General features: G+C 42.5%; 3 long non-coding RNA genes across 3 annotated transcripts; 1 reads left to right on the top strand and 2 right to left on the bottom strand.

Annotated features, from left to right (window-relative positions):
* Positions 1,313 to 8,372, bottom strand: LOC110392637. Its single transcript, XR_002434525.1, has 3 exons — positions 8,230 to 8,372; positions 7,731 to 7,824; positions 1,313 to 3,398 (listed from the first exon to the last, which is right to left on the bottom strand). It is a non-coding gene; the product is annotated as an uncharacterized LOC110392637 (long non-coding RNA).
* On the top strand, positions 8,490 to 15,486 carry LOC110392638. Its single transcript, XR_002434526.1, has 3 exons — positions 8,490 to 8,578; positions 15,011 to 15,121; positions 15,301 to 15,486. It is a non-coding gene; the product is annotated as an uncharacterized LOC110392638 (long non-coding RNA).
* On the bottom strand, positions 20,514 to 23,341 carry LOC110392639. Its single transcript, XR_002434527.1, has 3 exons — positions 23,054 to 23,341; positions 22,666 to 22,973; positions 20,514 to 20,907 (listed from the first exon to the last, which is right to left on the bottom strand). It is a non-coding gene; the product is annotated as an uncharacterized LOC110392639 (long non-coding RNA).

Here is a 23,559-nt window from a genome sequence, read left to right as displayed (position 1 = left end):
GCATTCTCCTCAAAGACAAAACCCCAAATCTGGATGGGAGTGAGAGACAGTAAGACCACATGAGACAGGCACAGACCACAACTGCAGACAGAAGTGCACAATGTAGGCTTCAAGACTGATGGTTCAAAGTACCCAAGAGTGCAATCTCATGTTCCTTCATGCAGACAGTGAACCTCATGCTGCTGTGTGTGGTTATTTCCTACCGCTTTTAACTTGGCAGTGGGAGGGCGTGCTGAGCATCGAGAAGATTGCCTGGCTCTTTCATTTTCTCCTTGTTTCCTGTGCATATTAAATTCTGATTGCATCCCTTCGCATGCATTTCAAGTGTCTTCACAGAACAAACTCTGATAATTAAATATTTTTACAATTTCCATATCAGGGTAGTGCAGCCTTTCCAGAAACACCTATATTGTAGTGAGGAAATAAACAGTGAGTTACAAGCTGCCCAGAGAGGATGGACTATGTGGCATTTATTTGCCTGTAATACACTATCTGCCTAATTACCTCACATCCTAGGACATCCGTAATGTTTGACAACAGAAGGACAAAGAAAAGAAGGTACAAAGCATGCTCTTATACCTTATGCTTTCTTGCTAATAAACACCTAATCTCCTCTTTGAGTTGATTTATGTAGCTGTGAATATTTTGTATGAATGCCTATTCAAGTTTCCCTTTAATTTAAAACATGATAAAAGGAGCTTTGTTTGCAAAATTAAGAGAATGGCACACAGAGTTTGGCTATAAAATTATAAAAAGCATGGGAAAAACACCATCTGCAGCGAAAAGACTTAGGTCATAGGAAATAACTTGAGCATAGCCAGTGCAAATTAGATCTGAGGGCCTGTCTTTACTCCAGACGTTGGACACTGAAGTGTCCAATCCTTCAGAAAAATCTGATATTATTTAAAGGGTATAGCTGATGAATAATCCACAACAGATTATCCTCAGATAAATTATTCCAATAATGAACTATTCTTCTTGTTAAAAATATACATCTCTGTATGAAAGTTCTGCAAACCTCAGCTTTCAGCCACTGGATATTGTTACAGTCTTTCCTGGTAAATCAAAAAGCTTCAGGATAATACGATTTATGTTAAGTGAGTTCTTCAAGATGATCAAAGAGATATATTGTATTCTCTTGATGATTAAAAATCTACAAAGAAAGGAAAATAACAAATAACATGTTTGACGTTCAGTTTGTTCCAAGTTTTCTGAAAACTGAACTGCTTCCACAGGGCTCTGTTCTAATACACTCCCATTGGATGGATGTTCATGACATTATGTGCTCTGAGCCATGGCAACAGACTCCTCTAATGTATTTTAGATTAAATACATTACATTAAATAACTTCAAGATTAATTATAGCCCTATCCTTTGCAACTCTGTTCATCCAGCAGAGGTTACTGGTCATCTGAGGCTGCAAGAGTGGCTTTAGCTCTTTTGGCAAAGGACTCTGACTGTCTTGCTACATAACAAATGATTGACACCAACGTTTGCCAATGGTTACAGCAGTCTTGGGGAAAGGATGCAGTTCTCTCCTTTGTTGTAGTGGAAATTACATACAGTACCTCCATCCCACAGAATGGTGATGGCAAATGCTAACTATACAAATGCAGCTGTTTTTCCCTACAAAAACCATTAGATTCTCCATAAAAAAAAATTCTATGATTCTGAATGAGGATGTAAAAATGTCATAATGCAGCCCATGCTTTGGTTTATTTAACTTTCTTTCCTTTTGTGAGGTTACCAGTCAGAATGAAATTGCTTTTTATGGCTGCAGTTCATCACGTTTACTACTGTAATAGCTGGAGACCAACCAGACCCAGGAAGGGTGTTCGTGTTCACTGTGATTGACCCTATGCATATGGAGAAGACATGTTCATTAAAGGTCAGCTGTGTTTCATGACAGAATTTACAACCTGAACCAAGCAGCCAGACACAGCTGGGAGTCAGAGACTCCTCTGATGGCAGAAACTGTCTGCATCCCTATCCAGGCTCTGCCAAACAAGACAGTGTAGAGGCTAAGCCTCCAGTGGCAAAGGGTTTTCCATTCCTTTCCTCAGATAAGACTCCCAGGTTAGTGGCTGGAACCCCTTTTCAGGCAGCAGTTTTAGCTTTTGAAATGGATTTCCTTCAACTGTTGCTGCTACAGCTATTTTCACTAAAAGACATCTGTGTCTGCTTGCTCCTCTATCTGTTTGTGTGTTGAGCTTTGGGATTTGATTTGCATTCGTGTATCAGCTTGTCTTTTCCTTGGGTCAGAACTATAATCCATTCTTGTTTCCTTTTGTACCAAATCAGATGTTGCTGGTTGGAGCTCATGGTCATGGCTGGGAGAAGTGTGACTACAAACTCAGTTGACAACTTGTCTAGCTCAGAGCTGACCAGTTTTATACTGAGAGTAATAATGTTGTGGGATCTTTCGGAGACCATGAATCCTTCCTGTAGAGGTCTGGTAGATATTCATGCAACTGATATTGCTGATATTATCTTTCCTCTGTATTTAGTTTGAAGTTTCCTCAGTGTGAGAGTAAATGTATCCGATTTGGGATTCAGATCAGACTCTGGAATTTCTGCACTCCTGGGAAAATCTGTACCACTTAGTTAATGTTCTCAGACTTGAAATCCATAACCAGCAATGAATAATCTTTGTCTAGCTCCCAAATCCTGTTTTGGGAACTAGAATGCCCTCAGTACATCACTCTGTCCATGGTCATGCTTTGTGCCCAAAGCCAGAAAGGCTCCAGAAGGTGTCTGCATGCAGACTGCTCACTCATGCCCGTATCAAGCCTGGGTGCACGATGAGCTGGTAGGGAACTTGTTATATCATGTTTATACAGCCTACAGCTGGGAGCAGACTACCATGCTGAGGTCTGTTGGACCCCAGTCCTTGTCTTATTTTATCTTACAATCTGCTCTTTCAACTGCTGTTCCAACTGGAGAAAAAGCCTACTCTTTCTGTTGTATGTCATTACAGTGATCATCTGCCTTGTCTTCACCGTAGTTCTCAGACCTTCTAAAGACAGTCAATCAGCGTGTCACCTCCTGTGGCAGGACAAGGGCTCAGCACCTTCATAGCAGGCACCAAAGAGGATAAACCCAACCAGCTTTGGGCTTAGTTGATAACAGGATATATCCACATCTCTAAAAGTCTGCTGTGAGGTTGTTGCCAGTAGCAGTCCCTGATGTCAGATATGCTGCGTGATTCGTGATTGTGTATGGCAGCAAGCCCTCTGTGCCATATACAATGTACGCTGAGTCTTGTTCTGCTGTTGACCCACCGTTGCACATCAGTAATCACAGTATTAAATACAGCTTCCTGCAACAAACCCTGGGAGGTTTCTTCAAGAGATTTCACTCTTGCCTGAAGAAACTCTTTTGTTCTTTGGCTTTTAATACTGTAATTAAAAAAAAAAAGGGGGGGGGGAAGAGCGATATTAAGTATCACAGTCACACATTTCACGCATTTGGAAGTCAAGAAATGCTTCAGACTTCCTTGTGCAACTGCAGCAGAGCACCTCACTGTGCAGCTGTCCCCTGCTATCACTGTTCCACCACTGTGTGCTCCCACTCCTCCTCACTGATTCTCAGCCCTGCCTCACTGACCCTTATTCCCTTCTCCTTGCTCTCCATCAGTAACCATCTAATTGCATCTCAGTTTTCTCCTCCTGTTGTGCCCTTACTGATATTCTTTGTCCAGCTAGACATATTTTTATCCTCCAAACCTTTTCTTCAGTGTTTCCAGACGTTCTCCAGGGTCCTCAGGTGACCAGAGCCCTCTCTGCTTTCTCCTAGACACATCCCCTCTTTCCGCCAACTCCATGTTGTCTTCTCCTGCTGGGCTTTGTCTCCCCTGTTTCTTGTACTTGCCCTGCTATCATTACATCCCTGTCACTGGGATCACGCAGGAGCAAACACTACAAGAGGAACCATTCCAAGCAGAAGGAAATACGATTTAATGCTCTAGGAAGTCAGTAAGTTTATAATCTGGTGAATTTTAATTTTAATTTTATAAGTTCAAGCAGGCTATCTGGGGCCAAGGATTTAGATCATCATAGTTTACAAATTATTTTTATTTTTTTATTTTTTTGCCAAGTTATAAAGTTGAACTGAGTTAACAGGTTTCCTCGGAGTAGCAAAACCCCATAGCGTGGTTATGGTGCAGAGACCATGCCTCAAACATTTCAAGTCACTGCATGGTCTGAAGGTGCTAAAACTTTGCACATTACTAGGAATATTGAAAAATGACTTCACCATAAACCACCCACTTCCTTCCCACCTCACTCTTATCAACAGCTCTAACTTTTGCCTGAATTTAGGGGGAGAGAGGACAAGCCATTAAACCCGAGAAAATCGAGAACTTTTCCAACTTGCTCAGTTTCCTGAACAAATTAGAAAGGGTTTTCGAAGCTGGGAAAGTCAGACACCCTTAATAATGTATATCTTCATGGTGATACATGGCAAAAAATACTTCTGACCTGCATGTATCCTTTTGTACAAAATGTTTGTTGCTTGTTTCTTCATTGTGGCACTGCGGGATGTGGTTATTGGGCATGGTGGTAATGAGTTGGCAGTTGGACTAGATGGTCTTAGTTGTCTTTTCCAACCTTAATGATTCTGTGAAGGCACCAAGCTCTCCTATCCCAGTGCTGGGCTCAGCCATCCAGCCTGGGAAAGTGCACCTCTTAAGACTCACGCACAAGCATGATGCCTTGAAAGAAATTCTGATTTGTACAAAGGAAGAGATGCTTTAATGAATCTTGGAACAGAGGTGTGCAGTAAGTAGAGCCAGCATCTTTGTAAGGAAAAACAGATACATAAATAGAACAAAACAGGACAAAACAATAAGTTAAAATAATTAGTCTGTAATTCTGCCAGGATTTTTTTTTTTTCATGTTGATAATCCAAATGAACATAGAATATTCACTTCTGGCTCCAGCATTGAATAATCAAATCAGTCTTCATAATGCAAACAGCAGCAGCGGCAGTAACAATGAGTGCAAGATTGATATGTTTGGAAGCTGTGTGATACACTCCTGATAGTCTGGAAGGCTTAACTGTAATGTGGAGGAAGCAAGATCAAAGCATGGCTATTGAGCATCTTTCAGTGTTAGCAAGCCATGTCTCTGCACTGTCTGGTTATTTCCCTGTGAACCTGCATTGATTTTCTTGCAGATTGCATTAGTTCCAGTCACAAAAGAAATTGTGTCTGTTCTACAGATAATGCAAACCTACAGGCAGTGGTTTCCTGAAGGCTACTTTGTCATGTCAAATGCAAGAAGTTAAACACAGCTGGGAGCACACATGGCCTTCTGGAAAGATCTTCCACATTAAAGGTAGCAAAGAGGTGGTACCAATGAGCCCTGGGGGTTTCAGTAAGTGTAAAGTGTACTATACTATATCACCTGTTGCCTTCTCAAATTTATCCATACTTAGTAAAAAATACTCTCACAGTAGAATTCAATTTGTATGAATGTTTAACTACTAGGGTATGTGAAATACCAAGGATCCCATTATGTCTAGAGGCAGGATTCTGGTAAACTGGTGAAACGGATTTGTCCACCTGAGACAGGACATCTCTTTATAAAGCTGGTTAAGTGGGCTCTTTTCACAGATTCATAGAATCATTAAGGTTGGAAAAGACCACTAAGATCATCTAGTCCAACCATCAACCCATCCCCACCATGCCCACTAACCACATCTCTCAGTGGGCTCTCATCTGTCCTTTACTTGAACACCTCCAGGGATGGCGACTTCACCACCCCCCTGGGCAGCCTGTTCCAGTGCCTCACCACTCCTTCTGAGAAGAAATGTTTCGTAATATCCAACCTGAACCTTTTGCCCTGGACTTCAGTACTGTGCTCCTTTGCCATTATTACATCTGAATCCCACAGTGTCATTGTGTTAAGCACAGTCTTTGTTTCTCCAACTTTTTCCTTTCTGTTTCTCTTTTCTCTCTTCTCATTCTTTTTATTACGTCTTTCCATCCCATTACTTCCCCAGGACTTGAAATGCTTTGCAATAAGGGCAGAACCCATCTGTGAGCACCCTGTATGATCCTCATTTCTCAGAATTGAAGACAGTGTCTTCCCCTGCTCCCTTCAGCTGCTCATAACATTCAGGGAACAAGGGGTTAATAGGCTGCTTTTGCTGTTCCCATCACCTCCACACTGACGTTTGTGTCGGAAGTACCCCGCTGAAGCAAGCTGTTGTTTTTTCTCAGATAATTTCTCACCCCGATTTGCACAAGGGCTGTGTTACTGTGAGGGGTGGGCTCAGCCCCAGGCTCTGTTGGAGCATCATGCCAAATCCTTCCCAAGGGCAGTCTGCAGGGCTGGGTACTGGGCAAACGTGTCCAAAGCACAATCCACTTCCCAAAGAGCTGCAATTTGTAAAGGCAAGGTGAACTCTGGGAGAAGAGATGGACTATCCCATTTTCCAAATGGGAATCATAGAATGACTTGGGTGAGATGGGACCTCAAAGTTCCAACAAGAAGTGTGGCTAACCGCAAGATGGTTGTATAAGGTTGTGGTATAGATAAGGATTTAATTGTTATTTTCTACTTTATAGTCCTGCACTTACTTCCTCTCATCTGTAAAGATCTAAATATTGTCACCTGCATCTTGGAAAGGCCCCCCAGCTCCCTTTACACTCTGCTCACTCAAAGGTTGCTGGATCTCACTCCTTTCATCACCTCTCAGAAGGGGGTCAAGTGCCTGGCTCAGAGTTAGGCTATAACCTCTACATTACAGAACCGTAAAATAAGAAGAATTAAGAATATTCCTCACCTAAAAGCCTCTGAAAGCTGTGAAGAGGAGCTTTCAGGCTCCCTGCTGTATCCTGAAGGTCTGATCAGGACTATGAGGCTGAGACGTACAGAAGCTGCGCGAGCAATGCTAATTTCAAGCTGAACAGAATGAGCCCTGGTCCAGCAAATATAATATAAGCTTGAAATACCTGACTGGCTCTCATGGGAGGGAGCAACAAGACAATCATGATTCAACCGTAGGATAAACAAGGAAATTCAAATCTGTGTCTGACATAGGACCCATGAATCAACTGCTGGTGCCAAAGTATTATGGCAAATAATATTTCATCTCCTCTACTGATCTGACAGCTGTGTGGCTGCTTACAGGGAAGACAGTGTCACCCACATTTTAAGTCATCTTACTCTTTTCGGCTGGAATCTCAGTATTGCTCCAATGTGGGCCTTGGGTTAAACTTGCAAATTTTGCAAGTTTAAAAGGGAAAGGGGAGAAATTATTCCTAGAAGACAAATAGAACACAGTGAAAATGGCATGCCACCTAATGAAGTAATTTAAATGCAAATGAGGAAAAGGTATGTGAAAAGTGCTGGAATTATTTTTTAAAGAAGAGAAGTTTGCCGTTGATCAAAATATGACGTGATTCCAGGGTAATCCCTTTTGATGCCAAATTTCAGAATAGAGGTAAATTTATTTTCAGTTGTTTTTTTTTTTTTAAGACTGAGGTGTCAATGGCCTAAGAATGAGGGTTTTAGGCTGAGGTGTCTGACAGCCGTAAGGACAGCAGTGAGAAGAGAAACTCAGTAATTGATTTGGGATGAAAAATTCATATATTCCCCGAGGAAGAAGCAGCCCAGTACCCTTCTCAGCCCATATCAGAGATGTCATCATTAAAGGTAGCATTGCTCAATACAACTTGATTTGATTTGCATAGGGCCCCCATCATTTTTTCAGAGAGTTTTTACCAGATTTTCCTTTTCTCCTTTAATCCAGAAGACCATTAAGGAACACTGTATGATCTGGAGAGTCTGGTTGAGAAGGGCTGGAAATCACAGCATCCTGTAAAAAAAGATCAAATGTAACAACTCCTCTTGCAGGGGAAGCTAAGCAATTAGGAGATGACATGAGGCTATCACCAGGATAAAAAACTAGAGGAACGTTAAGATTGTGGCTGTACTTTGCAGGCACACACATTGCATGTGGTGCTGGGAGTGCCTTGGTGACACATCTCCTCAGGGAACCAGTAAAGGGGTTTCTTGCTTTCTTTGTCCCGCTCAATGGAGGTTCCCTATCCCACTTTAAAGACAATGTTGTGAATGTTAAGCAGGCTGGGGAGAGGGCAGGGCTGCTGGGTTCTCACAAAACAAGTGAACAGCCCTTTCGTGTGACAGAAGACGGGATACACATTGTGTCCATGTTTGGATTGTGCTGAATTGATAATTTTTAATAATTGCTGAGTCTTACGCGCCGTGCAGTGTCTCTCTCCATAGCACAGGTTGGTGGGAGGGGGAAGGGAGGCTTTGTGCTCTCCAGGGCATAGCTGGAGACTCCACCGTAAGCCTGGAAGCTTGGTTGCCATTGAATCCGACAAAAGATGCGGGATGCTGGTGTTGCCCCTAGCAACCGTTGCTAAGAGACTCCTGCTGGCATACAGAAGGATTGAAATCGCTGCAGATTATGGCCCTATTTATCATAGTTGTATGAATAGTCTTGTTAAGGGAATGCATGACATATAAATTTAGTGAGCGCATGATAGAAATGTAGCGCGCACATCGCAAGAGGAGACGGTGTTATAGCGGCATATTTGTGGCTCGTAAGTAGTTGTCTCCATCCATACTTCCCCCTCACTGCTTTCATAGGGAGAACGTTAAAACTTTCGGGAGAGTCTATGAATTATAAAGCAGTGAGTAACTGCTTAACAAATCGGCTTTTTATAGAAGAGTCTGGCAGGGTATGAGGAATGCCGGCAAAGTCGGCGCAATGCTTCTATCAGGTAGCAGGGAGGGATGTGTTCCCATGGCCCAATTTCACTGCCAGTCACTGCGGTTTAGGAGAGGAGCGAGTCCCTTAGCATCAGCATTGAGTCTGGAGGATCCCGCCGCCACGAGGCTGAGTCTTAACTGGCCACAAAATGAATGGCTTCTTTTCATCATTAGATCACTTTATTAGTAAATTGCTGTAGACCTCCTGATATAATTCACTTCCTGGGGTGAAAAGGGTTTATGCCAATACTTGTTTTGTGTTTAATGGATTCATTATGCTTTTCATCATAAAATTCATCAATGTTAATTGAATGGATTAGCTAAATGTAATTAGAAGAGGGATATGTCAGGGAGAGGGAGTGCATCTCCTCATCTCTACTTTCTCCTCCAGCTCTCTGCTTTAACTACTGTCTGAATGTTAATTTCCCGCTTCCTATTACCCTTTTCAATCTGGCTAATCAATATAATCTCTGCATTCATGTCAGGGCTCATATGTTGTGTTAGACTGCAGGTTAATTCAGGACCAAAAGAAACATTATCGCCTTTGGAAGGCCTTTTTTTTTTTTTTGCTGGTGGTGGTGAGGGATTTTTTGTTTTCCCAAATGCTTTCTTTAGCACAGGGTTTCTTGATTAGAAAACAATTCCAACTTGACAGAAATGACCGTGCAACCCAATTACTCCCTCCTTAGTTGTGCAATAGTTAGCGCACCTGATGATCAATTGCAGCCCTCGCTGGGCAGACGTTAGGGATAGAGTGCCAAGTGCAGCTGCTGAGTGGTCTTTTTTTGGCTGGCTATAAGTAAATTAAGCAGTGATTAGGTTGCTGTAGCTGCTTTTCCTGCAGATAAGATATTTTAAGCTGTGGTGGCTGCCTCAGGGAGAAATGTCATACCTGCCTCACTGTTTTCTTCATGTCAAGGATGCATTTATACCACATGTTTACAGGTCAATAAACAGCTACAAGGGAATTTTTTCAGCTGTGAGATGTTAAAGTAATGGAACTTTCATCCTCAAAGAGCATTAATGCTTCTTAATAGGCTGAACCTGGTTGTTTCAAATCTCTATTACATTGACTTCAAGATAGGAAGGAAGATCTCAGATCAATTTTTGCAAGGCGGAGAGCGCAGTCAGAAGACCCTTGGGCTAGTTTCAGTAATGAAATTAAGTGCTTAAAATGTGATTGCTGCAGCTGCCAAAGCGGTAAGACCTTTGCAGTGGGAGTGTTAAGATGCCTCCAAACTTAAAGTCTTTAAAGATTAACTGAATGGGGGTTTCATATGGGATGAGCTTTGAAGGAAGGGCTGTTATAGCACAGTAGCTGAGAGTGTGATCCCACATCTGTGTCCTCCAAAGACCTGGCTCCTTACATCAGGTGAGGCTGCCTGGGACATGAGGCCATTGTAGAGGTGTATTGAATCCCTTTGGTGTGTTTTGCTGGCTCAGGGGCTGGCATGTGTCACAGGCATGGGCTTACAAGCCAGTGACAGAGCTGCCAGCATATCTGCTCCACGTGCCTCTCTGCACAAGTGGATGACAGTGGGATCCAGAGAGACTGAATGGGACTGGCCCAGGTTCCTCTGATGCACATAAAACAACATTTAAAAAAAAAAGAGGCTACAGCTGTTAGGGTTTAAAATATAGGGTTTAAAAGATAGGGTTTAAATGCTGGATCTGGTTCCTTTGGCTTGGCAATGTGTCCATCTCCCACCGTGGAGTTCAGGGCCATAGTGGCTGGTATATTCACTTGCCCATCCCTTAGGAACTATTTATAGAGGAACACAATAATTTCATGATGCATGTTCTCCATATTGATTAAAGCTTCTTTTTTACCCATTCCTCTGCCCAGGAGGAGGGATGTGCCTGGCACAACTGAGGGGCACCACTACCTTGAGCTGCCTGCAAGAAGGGCAGTGTCAGAGCTTACACCAGCTCCCTAGGGTTAAAATTCATGGAGTGACTTTCCAGACTGGCCACAACCTGTTCATTACAGACAATGATTTATACCCTTCTAGCCTGCTGCCAGAGTGCAGGCATGAAGATCGTGTGTTAACAGGCATTGCTTGGTCATTACAACAAAGATACAATCCTGCCATGGGAGAGTGGGAGAGAACTGATCAGAGAATCATAGAATCATTTGGGTAGGAAGGGACCCTTAAAGGCCATCTAGTCCAAGTCCCCTGCAATGAACAGGGACACCTACAGCTAGATCAGGTGCTCAGAGCCCCATCCAGCCTGACCCTGAATGTCTCCAGGGACGGGGCATCCACCACCTCTCTGGGCAACCTGTTCCAGAGCCTCACCACTCTTATTGTAAAAAACTTCTTTCTTATACCCAATCTAAGTTCCAATATCTGTCATAGCAGGAGCATGAGGACTGCTGAGTTTGGCAGAGCAGCAGAGCAGTGCTGGAACAGCCTCAGTTCAGCAGTGATTTATATAGCACAAAGTCTCTGTATAAGAAACCTCCCCATCCATATCCACAGCTGCTGTCTCTGGATGAAACACTGCTTTAACCCACCCTTAAGTGAACGTGAGAAGGCGGACGAGGAATACGAGGTGGAATTTGTCTACAAGGAAGTGTCTATATGCACCTGTATTTGACTTCAAATACCTATTTATAACTGCCTCTTTTTTTCCACCATCACCTTATTTTCTGTAGAAAGCATACAGTTTTGTGTAACACCTCCACTGTGGGCAAGCGGGGGCATTCTTACTGTCAGAACCATGCAAAAATCTCATAGAAAAAAAGAGACGTGGTGCCACAATCTCCCTTCTAACCATCAGCCAGTTCCTGCAAGTTGTGTCTGCAGCTGCTTGGTGTAAGAACACCACTTCCATCCTAAGGTGTGTCTGGGGAGGCTGCCACACCATGCACACAGTTTGGTTTGTGTTTGGAAAGTGTGCTGGATCTGCCAAGGGAGGATGTTGGTAACCAGCCTGATGATGAGCCCACAGAGGGAGCTGTGACACTGGCAGTTCCCCACAGGGCTCTGCGAACCAGGAGCACGCTCAGGCCCTGCCCATCCTGCACCTGCAGCCCTGTGATGGCTGTATTGCTCTTTAAGAGGTTCCAGTGCTTGTCCGTGAAATGAGTGATGGATTTCAGAAAGTTAGGAGGAAACAGATTAACACATGCAGGCTTCTGCCTGGTGTCTCGCTGCCTCCGTCAGGTGTCTGTAGGGGCAGCTCTTGAAGTGCCTCCTCATTCTGATGGGCAATTTATAGGGTAAGTGTGAGGATGTTTCACCCCAAAATGTCTATTAAGGACAGCACCCATACAGCAACAGGCGAGCAGCAGAGTCTTCTGCTTTCTGACCTTATTATCATAGAATCATGAAACCATCAAGATTTGAAAAGACCACTAAGGCCATCTAGTCCAACTGTCAACTCATCACCACCATACCATGCCCACTAACCATGTCCCTCTGAGCTTCACCCCTACAAGCTTGCTTCAATAAGCTTAAAATCAGGAGGCGGTTATTTACCTCCTTCAAAAAATGTGTTGCAATTCTGGGTTGAGAAGAGCTGTGGTAATTATTTATGTTCAGAATCTGTTCATGGGAACTTTTAATTTAACATTTCATTGCTGATGTTCTGTACCAAGCTTTTCTCAATCTGTCTTTCAAGATCTATTATTGGTGCTCACTGAAGCAGATCGAAGAGTTAAATTGATAACTTTTGTCGCTTGATCTGTGCATGGTGTGCTACTTGGGAAGATAAAATATTCTGTGCTTATTGTAAATAGACATTATTGAGAATTGCATCAACGCTTGTTTTATGTTTATTGGCATTGCATTTATACTGGCTATTTGTGCGCTGTGTCTCACTTGACCAAGCTTAACTTTGTTTCTAGGTCACAGCAATTTCTTGCCTTGATAAAAGGTAAAGGGGGGAATTCCTATTTTAAACACAAAATAATTATAGTTTAATTTTTTGAGATATGCACATTGATGCTTACAAGCCTTAATATCTGCCCAGTCCGCTGGGGAGTCATTTTGACTTTGAAGTGCAGAATTGTTTTCATTTTTAATAATGAGATCTTTTTAAAGTGAGGCTTAATGGAGGCTTGTTGATAATTATTCTGCCTCATTGACAAAGATCCCAAACACACAAGAGTTTCAAATGATTTCACAGCTGATTTATATGCATAAAGCATAATTAGGATCATGTAATTTCCTTGCCAGTTTGTTTCTCATTTGAATGTAGAAAAATGTCACTTACTTAGAAAAACTTTTATACTTTGTTGTTTGACTGACACTGAACAATCAAATATGAATTGTAAGCAAAAAAACCCAAGCAAAACTATGTATAAAATGCTTCACACTGTTACTGAGTACTATTCAAATACATCTCCATGGAAGGGAAGATGCTGTTACCACCATTTTACAGATGAGGAGTTGCAGTACAAGAGAGTTTAAGGTCAAATTGTCCACTCTATTTAGCTACATTATTGGCAACACCTAGAACTTGATTTTTCAAAGCATTGTACAACATGATATATATGCAAAGCATTACTAAAATAGATTCCTGTGCCCAGTATTATGCCAGAACAAATTCCTGGCTTTGCTCTTGATTTCAGCCTGGAGAAAGAGGAAAGCAAGAAGTGAAGTGCCCAATGCCACGCAGGGAGATGTAGAGGCAGCGTCCAGGTGTCCCCAGGATGTTCAACAGGAATACTTAACGTCACTGGCTGTGTGTGTCATAGTTGGGGTGATGGTGCTTAGCTGAAAGGAGTTGGACTCAATGATCCTTATGGGTCTCTTCTAACTCAGGATATTCTGTGATTCTATGAAAATGGAGGTTGTTGTGGAAAAGGTTTATGGGAACAGATTTAGACATCTGGGGAAAAAAATGTAAATAACTGAAGCAGGCATTTGTGAAATTTTTCGTTGAATATTTTATTTTCCTTTGTGAACTGATTTTTTTTTAAATTTGCTTGGAATTTTTTGCCATTTCTAGCAGAGTTTAAAACTGAAGTGGCCAAGTGAAAAGGAAGGAGTGTTTGAACTACCTGATGGCAACACTTTCGGGAACCTGTGTCTCCATTCTGTGCCAGGATGGAAAAAATCCAGGTTCTGAACTTTTGTAAGATAGAGCAGCCTTTCTTCAGCTCTGTATATAACTCCCTTCACTCATGTTGAACTTAAACAATATTTTTCTTTCTCCACGTGCCTCTCTGGCACACTCTCTGTGGACTTCCCAGGCTCAGTAGTCCAGCAGCATCACCCTTCCAGATTACTCAGCTTCAATTCATCCTCAGCGATCGACCATCCTGTGTCTTAGATGAAGCAGCAGTCCTCCAGGGAGAAAAAAACATATGTGAACATGTAATGAAAGGCTGATTCATAATATATAAGTACCAGGTGTGGGACTGAGCCTGCCTAATTTAAGCTCCCAATTTGTATCTATAATTTAAGTGCCTAGCAACCTCATCCTGGGAAGGAGGGCCGAACATCCTTTTAATGATCATTTGAAAGGTAGGTGTCTTTGGATGTCTCCAGGGGGAGATGTGAACCGCCTTTCCCTGCATTAAATGCATGGTTTTCCTTTGAGCAGTTTGCTGTTTGGGCTTCTTGGCAGGAACCCTTGCTGGGACATGAATCCAGTTACCAGTGATGAGGTTACAAGTGATGTGCTCAAAGCTCCACCAAAATCCCATCTGTGGTCAGGTGTCCCCATGTAGCGACATGGTTAGTGGGCTTGATCGTGATGGGTTGATGGTTGGACTAGAAGATCTTAGTGGTCTTTTCCAACCTTAATGATTCTATGGAGGCACCAAGCTCTCATATCCCAGTGCTGGGCTCAGCCATCCAGCCTGGGAAAGTGCACCTAATCCATTTCCATTAAAAACCACAAGAAAGCAGGAATTTATGATAAGAAAATAGGTATGATCTAAGTTGGACAGGATATACAGGAGCTGCATATTTGTTTATCTGTTCTTAGAAAAGATGCAGGAAAGGTCTTGATCCATTCACATCTGTGATTCCTGCCCTAAAGTGCACCGGTTAGACAGCGTGCAGAGAGACATAAGTGATGACCCTTCCTCTGCTACGACTAAGTCAGTGGCATTACCCTCTTTCTTAGAGGCAGACAGAATTAATTTTTCCATCTCTCTCCACCATGGGCCCCTTCTGGGTATAGACAGCCCACTGAATTGTGGGTTTTGTTACACAGCCTGTTTGACACCTGGGGTCAGATGTGGACCACGATCAGAGTGAAATTGAATTTTTCCTCTGAATTACCACTTTGTTCTTTTTCTGCAGATCTCAATTGCGTTCAAGTTGTGTTTCTACCAAGGTTCATACAGAGTCTAACACTGCATCTACAATGACTGTACTTCCACTTGCAGACAGATGAACTACCATATGAGAAAGGTTTGATTTAAAGTTTGTGCTATAATGGAGTACCAACTCCATACACTCAAAATCATGAGTCACTTTCCTTCCCTCCTTCCCTAATGATATCAGTTTAAAAAACATATAACTAAAAAGGTTTCTAAAAAGGTTTTGGTTGTTTTTTTTCTTTGTCTTGTTTTGCTTATTTTTTTCCTCAGATTTTTTGGAAGGTCACATTTGAAACCTTATTCTTCAAGATCAAAGGTTGGGAACTTCAATCCCACTTCAACAAGAGCTGAGGTTAAGAAAAAATAAAAGAGCCATGGAGACGAAGGGCCCAGCTGATGTGTCAAAAATAAGTGCAATTCCTTACTGCTTTCACCAAGGAAAATGTCTGATTTGTACTGTATGTAACCCACACTCTGTTTATGCTACTCTGTTCCATAACAGACCATATGGAACTATCACAGCTGGGTAGGGCACAGGAAAGCTCTCAACTCCACAGGTTTTACACTACCACATATTCTAGCCTGAATCCCGGTTCACCAGCCCATCCTTCCCCTAGTTCTTCAGGTACTGAATTTGGCATTTTTCTTTCCTGGTCACCAATCAAGAATACTTCCATCTGTTGATGTTCAGACCTGATTGTCTAATCCAACCTCTGAGGCCTTTGGAAAGTCCTTGACCACATTAAATGTTATATAAAGTAGGGAAAGGGAGCAATTGTGCACCACTTTGGTAATAACTGGGGGAAAATGTAGCAGAGGAAATGCAGTAAAAAATGATTTTAACAATTTCCACCCTATAAATCTGGGGTTCTGCCATACTGAGCTCATGAAAACCTCTTGTGCAACTCTTAGGCTGATCTGTAGATTCATAGGTGAAAATCGTAGATTCATAGGCTGTCCCACGTTAGAATCGATCCACATGGATCACAGAATCATGACTAAGGATAACCGAATTCAACTTCCGACTCCATACAAAACCACTCAAAATTCAAATCCTATGTCTGAGAGCATTGTCCAAATGCACCTTGAACTTCAGCAAAGCTTGAGACCGTCACCATAGCCCTGAGGAGTCTTTATGTTGCCTTTTATTATTGCATCTGTTTCTCAACTTGGAAGAGCTGGGATTCTTTTCTCTGCACAAGGCAAAAATGGTCTTGTACTTAAACCATTTCATAATGTCACTCTGTTACACAAATAATGGAATTTATGGTGGAATCAATGTGCTTAATGTCTTTAGCCATGTTTCCCTAGCAAACAGTGTGGCACAACAGCAGCAAATCTTAGTGAAACAGTTGGTGTTGAAGACCCTTCTTACATACTGGCTGCCCTCCAGACATTGGTGTAGGTCTTGGCACCTCTGTACAATTCTCTTTAAGGTCCTTCAAGATGATTTTGAGAGATCATAGAATCATAGCATCATAGAATTGCTTAGGTTGGAAAGGACCCTAAAGTCCATCCAGTTCCAACTCCCTGCCCTGAGCTGGGCTGCCCCCACCAGATCAGGCTGCCCAGGGCCTCATCCAATCTAGTCTTGAGCTCCTCCAGGGATGATGCACATTCAGCTTCTATGGGCAACATATACCAATGCCTCACCACCCTCTGAGTGAAGAATTTCTTCCTAACATCTAACCTAAATATCTCCTCTTTTAGTTTAAAGCCATTCCTCCTTGTCCTATCACTATCAGATCATGTAAAATGTCAATCCCCTACTGTTTGTAAGCTCCCTTCAAGTACTGGAAAGCCACAATGAGGTCTCCCCAGAGCCTTCTCTTTTCCAAGCTAAACAAGCCCAAGTGATTTTCCAGAAAAAAAGAAAAGAGGAAGACCTACTACTGCATGTTTGCTTTTCTAACTAACATGTAGACACACTCTGAGGAGTGTAATCAGGGCAATTTAAAGTTGCCCTTGCTGTTGTTGTGCTCTGCCTCTCAAACCCAGTTGCCTTCACAAATCATGTGAATGCACGTAGACAGTCTCAGTCAGGCTGAATAACCTTTTACCCCTTAGCAATCCTGAGTTACCCAGGAGTTACTTTTAATCACATGTGGTGCCTTTCACTACAAGTGATCCATGCAGCCCCAAAAATCAACAGGCATCAGTCATCCACAAACCACTCACATACGCATGACCTCCCGCACCCTGAAGGACGGTCGATATTTAAAGCAATCCCACAATATCCAGTGGTACAGCAGAGGTCAGATCAGGCTGGCCCTTGCTAATGCACTGTGTCAGTATTTCTTCAGTGACCTCATCAGTTCTCTCAGAATTATCTTCCTTTAAAAGATGCCATGTCTGTTTCCTTGTGAAGAAAACCTTCTGAATGGGAGTTGATCTCATGTGTTACGGCATCTGGAGAGACGCGGTATCATGGAATAGGCAGTCTGACCCCTTTAACTCAAAGAGATTTAGCTCTGAAGCTTAATGACACTTTAATTGCTACCTGTCTTTTAGGGGAGGGAAATACAGCCATTCTGGGACTGTGGGCTCCTGAGTGGTTTGGGGGGAAACACCAGAGATGTCGATATTCAAAAACACTAGAAACATCTGCAAGTATCCAGGATGAGATTCCAGAACTGACGGTCTTCTATAAGAATGAGGGATCAGAGACCAACACACAAATTCAGTGTTGTAGTGGCAAACGTAAGCAATTTGCACTGAGCTTATTTTATTCACCAAAGAGTGTCGTGTGCATGTTTTTAAATAAAATGTGATTGTGTTTCCTTGGTTTTGGTTTTGCATACATTAAACCAGACTTTAAAGTTTTCATCAGCTGGTTTGGCTCTCAGACTTTGGCATTTTAGCTGCAGTAAGTAAACACTCAAACTTTCTTAAATATCTGTGTAAGAAATGCTTGAAAAGTTTAATTTGCTATTAATCCCACATTTTCACAGAATTCCAAGCTGGCATTTTAATTTTGCTATCACGTATTTCAAGCTGCCAAACTCCACATATAAAGTTTCACTGGGTTAGTTTGGAGAGGGTTTGGTCTCCTTTCTTGCCACCTTCCGGTTGTTTTCGTTTTGTTTTCTATTTATGCATCAATTTTCATTGTTTTCCTTGCAAGAGAGAGACGTTTCTGCCTATAAAAGTGAACCTTGTATTTTCTGATGCTTTCAGAAAAAAATACAAAATGCTGTAGGATCTGCAGATGAAAGGTGGCAGCTCTCAAATAGCATGAAATGACTGCAGTTTGGTCTCCTTCCTCTCCATCTTTTACTCATTTAACAGCACTCCCTTAGAGTCAAGCATTACCTCTTTCTAATATTCCTCTGACACTTTTGATCTCCACTTGACAAGTGCAATCAAACCACAGAGCTGAGCAGAGCTGGCAAATTAAGGTACTTAAGACACAAGTTGATTTCAGAAAACAGACTTAATTTTGTGCAATTTTCAGACAAAACCACCAAACAACATGAAGTTCACACGTTGCTGCAGCCAGTGTTGCATGAATATTAGAGAAGAGTGTGGTTGTGGGAGAGGAAGCAAACTGTTGCACTCACACGTCTGTCAGCATGTTATTTCTTTTTTTTTTTTCCCCCAAGAAACAGCCTGAAGTTATTTAATTACTGCTATTCACCTGTTCACAAGGGAGATTCTTTGTGGAATCACACACCTTCATGGTCTCTCCCACAGTACACTGTGAAGAAACAGTTACACAAAGTGGCCATTTCCTAACGCGTGCAGGCTGTCTGTCCTTGCGAACGTCTGCTGCTCAGATGGCACAAAGTACAGCCCCTACCCAGCACGTCATCCCCATGGATTTGAGCACAGTTCTGGCCCCACATCACCATGAGGAATTTCTGCTAATCCTCATGTTTGAGACAGCATCTGTTCTACCAGTAGTCAAAAATTCTCTCTTTCAAATCTTCCGTGGGTGGCCTCTGAGGTCCATGGACTTTGGATCTGCTCGGCAGAGACCATATTAGTTGCTGCTTCCTCTGAACAGCTTCAAACTCTGAAGGGTGACATTGCTTTGGAAGGAATCACCCTCCACTGGGGCTGATGTGGAGACAAAACTTACATAGAATCATAGTCATAGAATCATAGCATCATTAAGGTTGGAAAAGACCACTGAGATCATCTAGTCCAACCATCAACTCATCCCCACCATGTCCACTAATTCACATCCTTCAGTTCCACATCTACATGTTTCTTGAGCGCCTCCAGGGATGCTGACTCCACCCCCTCCCTGGGCAGCCTGTTCCAATGGCTCTCCACTCTTTTGGAGAAGAAATTATTCCTAATACTCAACCTGAACTCCCCCACACACAGCTTGAGGCCATTCCTTCTCATCCTATCACTATTACCTGGTAGAAGAGACCAAGCCCCACCTCACTACAAAATCTGTAGAAAGATCCTAGATTTGATTTCACCAAGTGGCTCTGCCCGTGTTACCTGAGGACACTGCAGTCATGGTTCCTTCTGTAAGGATCTGGGACAACAGCCTTGGCTAATCTTTGAATTCCTCAGAAATGAAGGATCCTCACATGGGCATCAGGACAGCTCAAGGCACCCATAAAGAGGTTCAAGGCATTCAAGGTGGAAACTGCTGGGTAAATTGTGCCGTTGGTGCCAGGCAGCGTGAGCCGTGGAGTGGTTCAACGCAGACCCACAGCGTCATCTATTTAAGCAGACTTGTTCGCGGAAAGTGGCTTGATGATCTGGGGTAATGTTTTGTGCACTGCAAATGTTAAATGACCCCTGATAAGTAAAGAAAGTCTATTAACAGGCAGTTGTGAAAGCAATCAGGCTTAATTATCTGAAAATATAGGTTTTTGCCAGCGCATAAAAACCTGTTATTTATTTTTTTTAAGTTTTGAAAACATCTGTAAGCTAAGTGCATTTGAATATGTATTTGTATATTTATATGCACATATATGTGATGATTATGCAACAAACGTGGACATTTGCTATTCATTTCTGCTATTTCCTCTTTTCTCTTTTTTGGCTCTGTTTGGATTTTCTGGCTGCAGCAGTTAAATGTTTGGTGTCAGCAAATGCATATTCTTTCCCTGCCTTTCTTTTGGCTTTTGAAGGAAGATTTGTTCTTGCCCTCCCAAAACAAAATCCTTACCCACAGCCTACTTGAGAAGTCCTTTGATGTCCGCTTACTCAGTACACAGATATAGAGCTCTAGATCTCAACCCTCCTCCATTTGCCAGCTCAAGCATTAATTTAATAAAACTTAGTAAGAGGGCAGAGTTGAATGTCACTTCTAATCATTCATCAGACCATAATGAATTGCATATATTATATTAACACACTCATGTTTTTATTTCACTGTGATCATCTTTTTTTTTTTTTTTTTTTTTAGAAAAGAGGATAAAATGCTTGTTGGTCTTAACAGGGCAGAAGAGTGGAATTACTTCAATTAAAAGGAAAAATTCTTAAACACTACCTTTTCCAGCTACAGTATTTGCGTACACAAAATGGAAATGCTTATCTGGTAGTTCATGCTGAGTGTGGCATTGCGTGCAATCATTAATGATCAAAATCTTTCTAATTCAGGTGTTAAATTTTAATTACGACAGTGTGCTGATTAATACCAAATATCAGCAGGCAGAAATGACTGCGCTTTGCACATGACGGACTGGCTGCTGTGCATATCTTGTGCTATCAGAGCACCCTCATTAAGTGTAGCTCAGGTGTGCTGCCCTACCCTCCAAAATCCAGTGGTGCAATCCTTGTGGACACAAATTTGTCTTGCATTCAAAACGGTGTCTTCTGTCTTGCTCAGGAGCAGCTGAACAGGTATTCAAGCCTCATCTTGCTTTCTCTTTGTTGCTATCTTCTGAATGAGGAATAATTTATTTGTTCCTAAAGGTGCAAAATAAGGAAGAAATAACTAACACTTATTTTTCTAGCTCTTGGCCTTCTGATGGCAAATACATTTCCTGAATTTACACACAGCTTTAGTGGCACTCATAAGCATTGTGTTAACAGTGTCAATCCTGAGTAGCAGATCAAGAGCAGCACTGAAAGATGCTGCCTTGATCAGTTGCTATTCTGGGTCAGTAAAGGCCAACAGAATCCCAGCTCCCCTTGTTTACCCATCCACTTAAGCTGCCATCCAACTGGATTAAGTGATCCAATTCATCATTCTTGTGATAATCTCACTTAAGCAATTGATTGGGAAAGTGTAGATGAATGAACTCCTGTGAGCCCTGGTTTACTTTGACTTAAGATGCGGCTCTGTGGCTGTCGCAAGCCCTTTCCCATGGTGGATGTTAGGGTGGGTTTCTTCTCTCATCTTGCATTTTGAAGAGCTTGCCAGTTGGATGGTGCTTTCTGGAAATGCTACTATTATATTATAGTAGCTACTGCTACTATTCTTCATATGTCAGCCATTGTCAGTCACCAGGGGACTGTCCGTGATGGTGAGATGGCTCTTGTTGCTCTTTGGATGCATAAATATGCGTATTTATTTCTAAATAAAACACAATATACTAAAGAGAAATTTAGTAATGACAGTGAATTTCATTATACTGCTCCAACGTAATGAAGTATCATAGAATCATAGAATCATAGAATTAGCTAGGTTGGAAAAGACTTACAAGTTCATCCAGTCCAACTGTCCACCTCTCACCAATAGTTCTCATTAAACCATGTCTCTCAACACAACATCTGAACATTCCTTGAACACCTCCAGGGTCGGTAACTCCACCACCTCCCTGAGCAGCCCATTCCAGTGCCTGACCTCTCGGAAAAATAGTATTTCCTAACATCCAGCCTGAACCTCCCTTGGCACAAGTCCTTCATATTTACCCATTTCCCCTGAAATGTCTTTAAAGCATTTCTTGTTACACTGCAGATAGATAACATCACTCCAGGTCTGACTCCTCTTCATCTTAATCAGGGCACGGAGCACGTCAGCTCTTCCCTTCAGTCATCCGCTTGTTGTCACCACCTGCTTTGGTTGTGTCCCATGAGTGTTGGCCCCAGCAGTTCATCCCTACCCATAAGGACACGGGGTGACTTTTCTGTCCCAGTTTAGGACACCTAGAAAGTAGACATCTAATTCTGGGCTAATCACCTTAGTCTCTTCTTACAGGTGAAGAAAAGTAGAAGGCTACTCTAACAGGTCATTCATCTCAACCCAAAATTGACATCTGTGATCAGACAAGTTGCCTCTGGACACCTGTGGCTAGAGGGAAGCCCAGTCTAGGGTGACTAGCTTAAAATTAGCCATCTGGCTTCAGCGTGTCTGAGTTCAGGTGGGAGAAATTCTTCCTTTAATGACTATTTTTACAGAGTAAGCCTAATTCCCACCTTCAGGTTGGACTTGGGTAAGCTCTCTCTTGGATGTCTGAGGTATTCTCAGAGCATATTAATTTTCTGCAGAGCTAAACAATGACTGTCCCTTTTATTTTTTTTGGATGAGGTGAAGAAGGTAGAAATTGTAGGGTAGCTGTGCTCATCCTTTTGTGTCAGAGCTGTCATTTGTGTCACCACTTTGTGCTACTCTGCACAAGGACTGAGTAGGGGGGCAGCTCTTCCCACCACTGCCAACAGCGGGCTGTAGGGCTGAGGGTCTGCCAGATTGGTCTGTGTCCCATGAGAAAGGCAGGTCCTTACTTGGGATAAACTGTAAGGTCCCTGGTGACACGAGGTGTTTCTTTCCGCTCCGCTGCATCTGTTGAGCCAGATGGTTTCACACCGCTCCATGTCGGCGCTGTAGATCAACTTCAGCATCTCTGAAAGCACAGTTTGCTGGGACCCCCTGGGCCGTCATCAGAAGCTGTGAACCTCCTACCTGATAAGTAGCGATGACAGCCTAGGTGAGGAGGCAGCTGTACCCGATTGCTGGGTCCGAGCACACGTGACTGCATAAGAATTAATCTCAGACGGTGAATGCACATCGTGCGGAGCTGATTATTCACTGCCTGTAGCAGAACAGGTGGCCTGCTGTCAAGCAGGAGGACAAGCGCTTTACCCCCACAGAGTCTGGCAACCAAAAACATACCTTATTTTTTTTTCATTTGGCTACTCCAACAGAACAATGGGTTTTCGGAGTATCCCTCGGGAGTTCAAAATTGGGGAGCGGTGGGGTCCTTTGCCCCCCTGATGCTTCATCCAGTGCAGAATACAATCACTGGTTGATGTTCCAGAGCAGCAGTGGCAGCTCTGCCGTTCATACCAGCAGTGGCAGGGGTGGGTGTCTCTCTTTTCTCTATACAGCAAGTGCAAATGTATTTTTATCAAATACAAGAGGTAATGTAGTTGAAAATATTATGATTGAAGTCAGGTAGATCTGCAGAAAAAAAAAAAAAGAAAGAAACAAAAACAACACCACAGGCTTGCCAGGGGTTAAAACTGCAATGGCTTTTAATGTATTTCTTGTCCCAATATTTAAGTTTCATGCACTGAAAGCAGCCAAGAAAAACTGTTAAATGTGCAGTTAGAGGCAATTGTTAAATTGTAAATCAAATGGGAAAAGCAGAGTGGGTCAATAAAAATAAATAAGAGGAA

This window comes from Numida meleagris, chromosome 1, assembly GCF_002078875.1.
Source record: "Numida meleagris isolate 19003 breed g44 Domestic line chromosome 1, NumMel1.0, whole genome shotgun sequence".
Lineage (NCBI taxonomy): Eukaryota > Metazoa > Chordata > Aves > Galliformes > Numididae > Numida > Numida meleagris.
The sequence above is the reverse complement of the archived record's forward strand: the minus strand, read 5'-3'. Positions and strand labels throughout refer to the sequence as shown.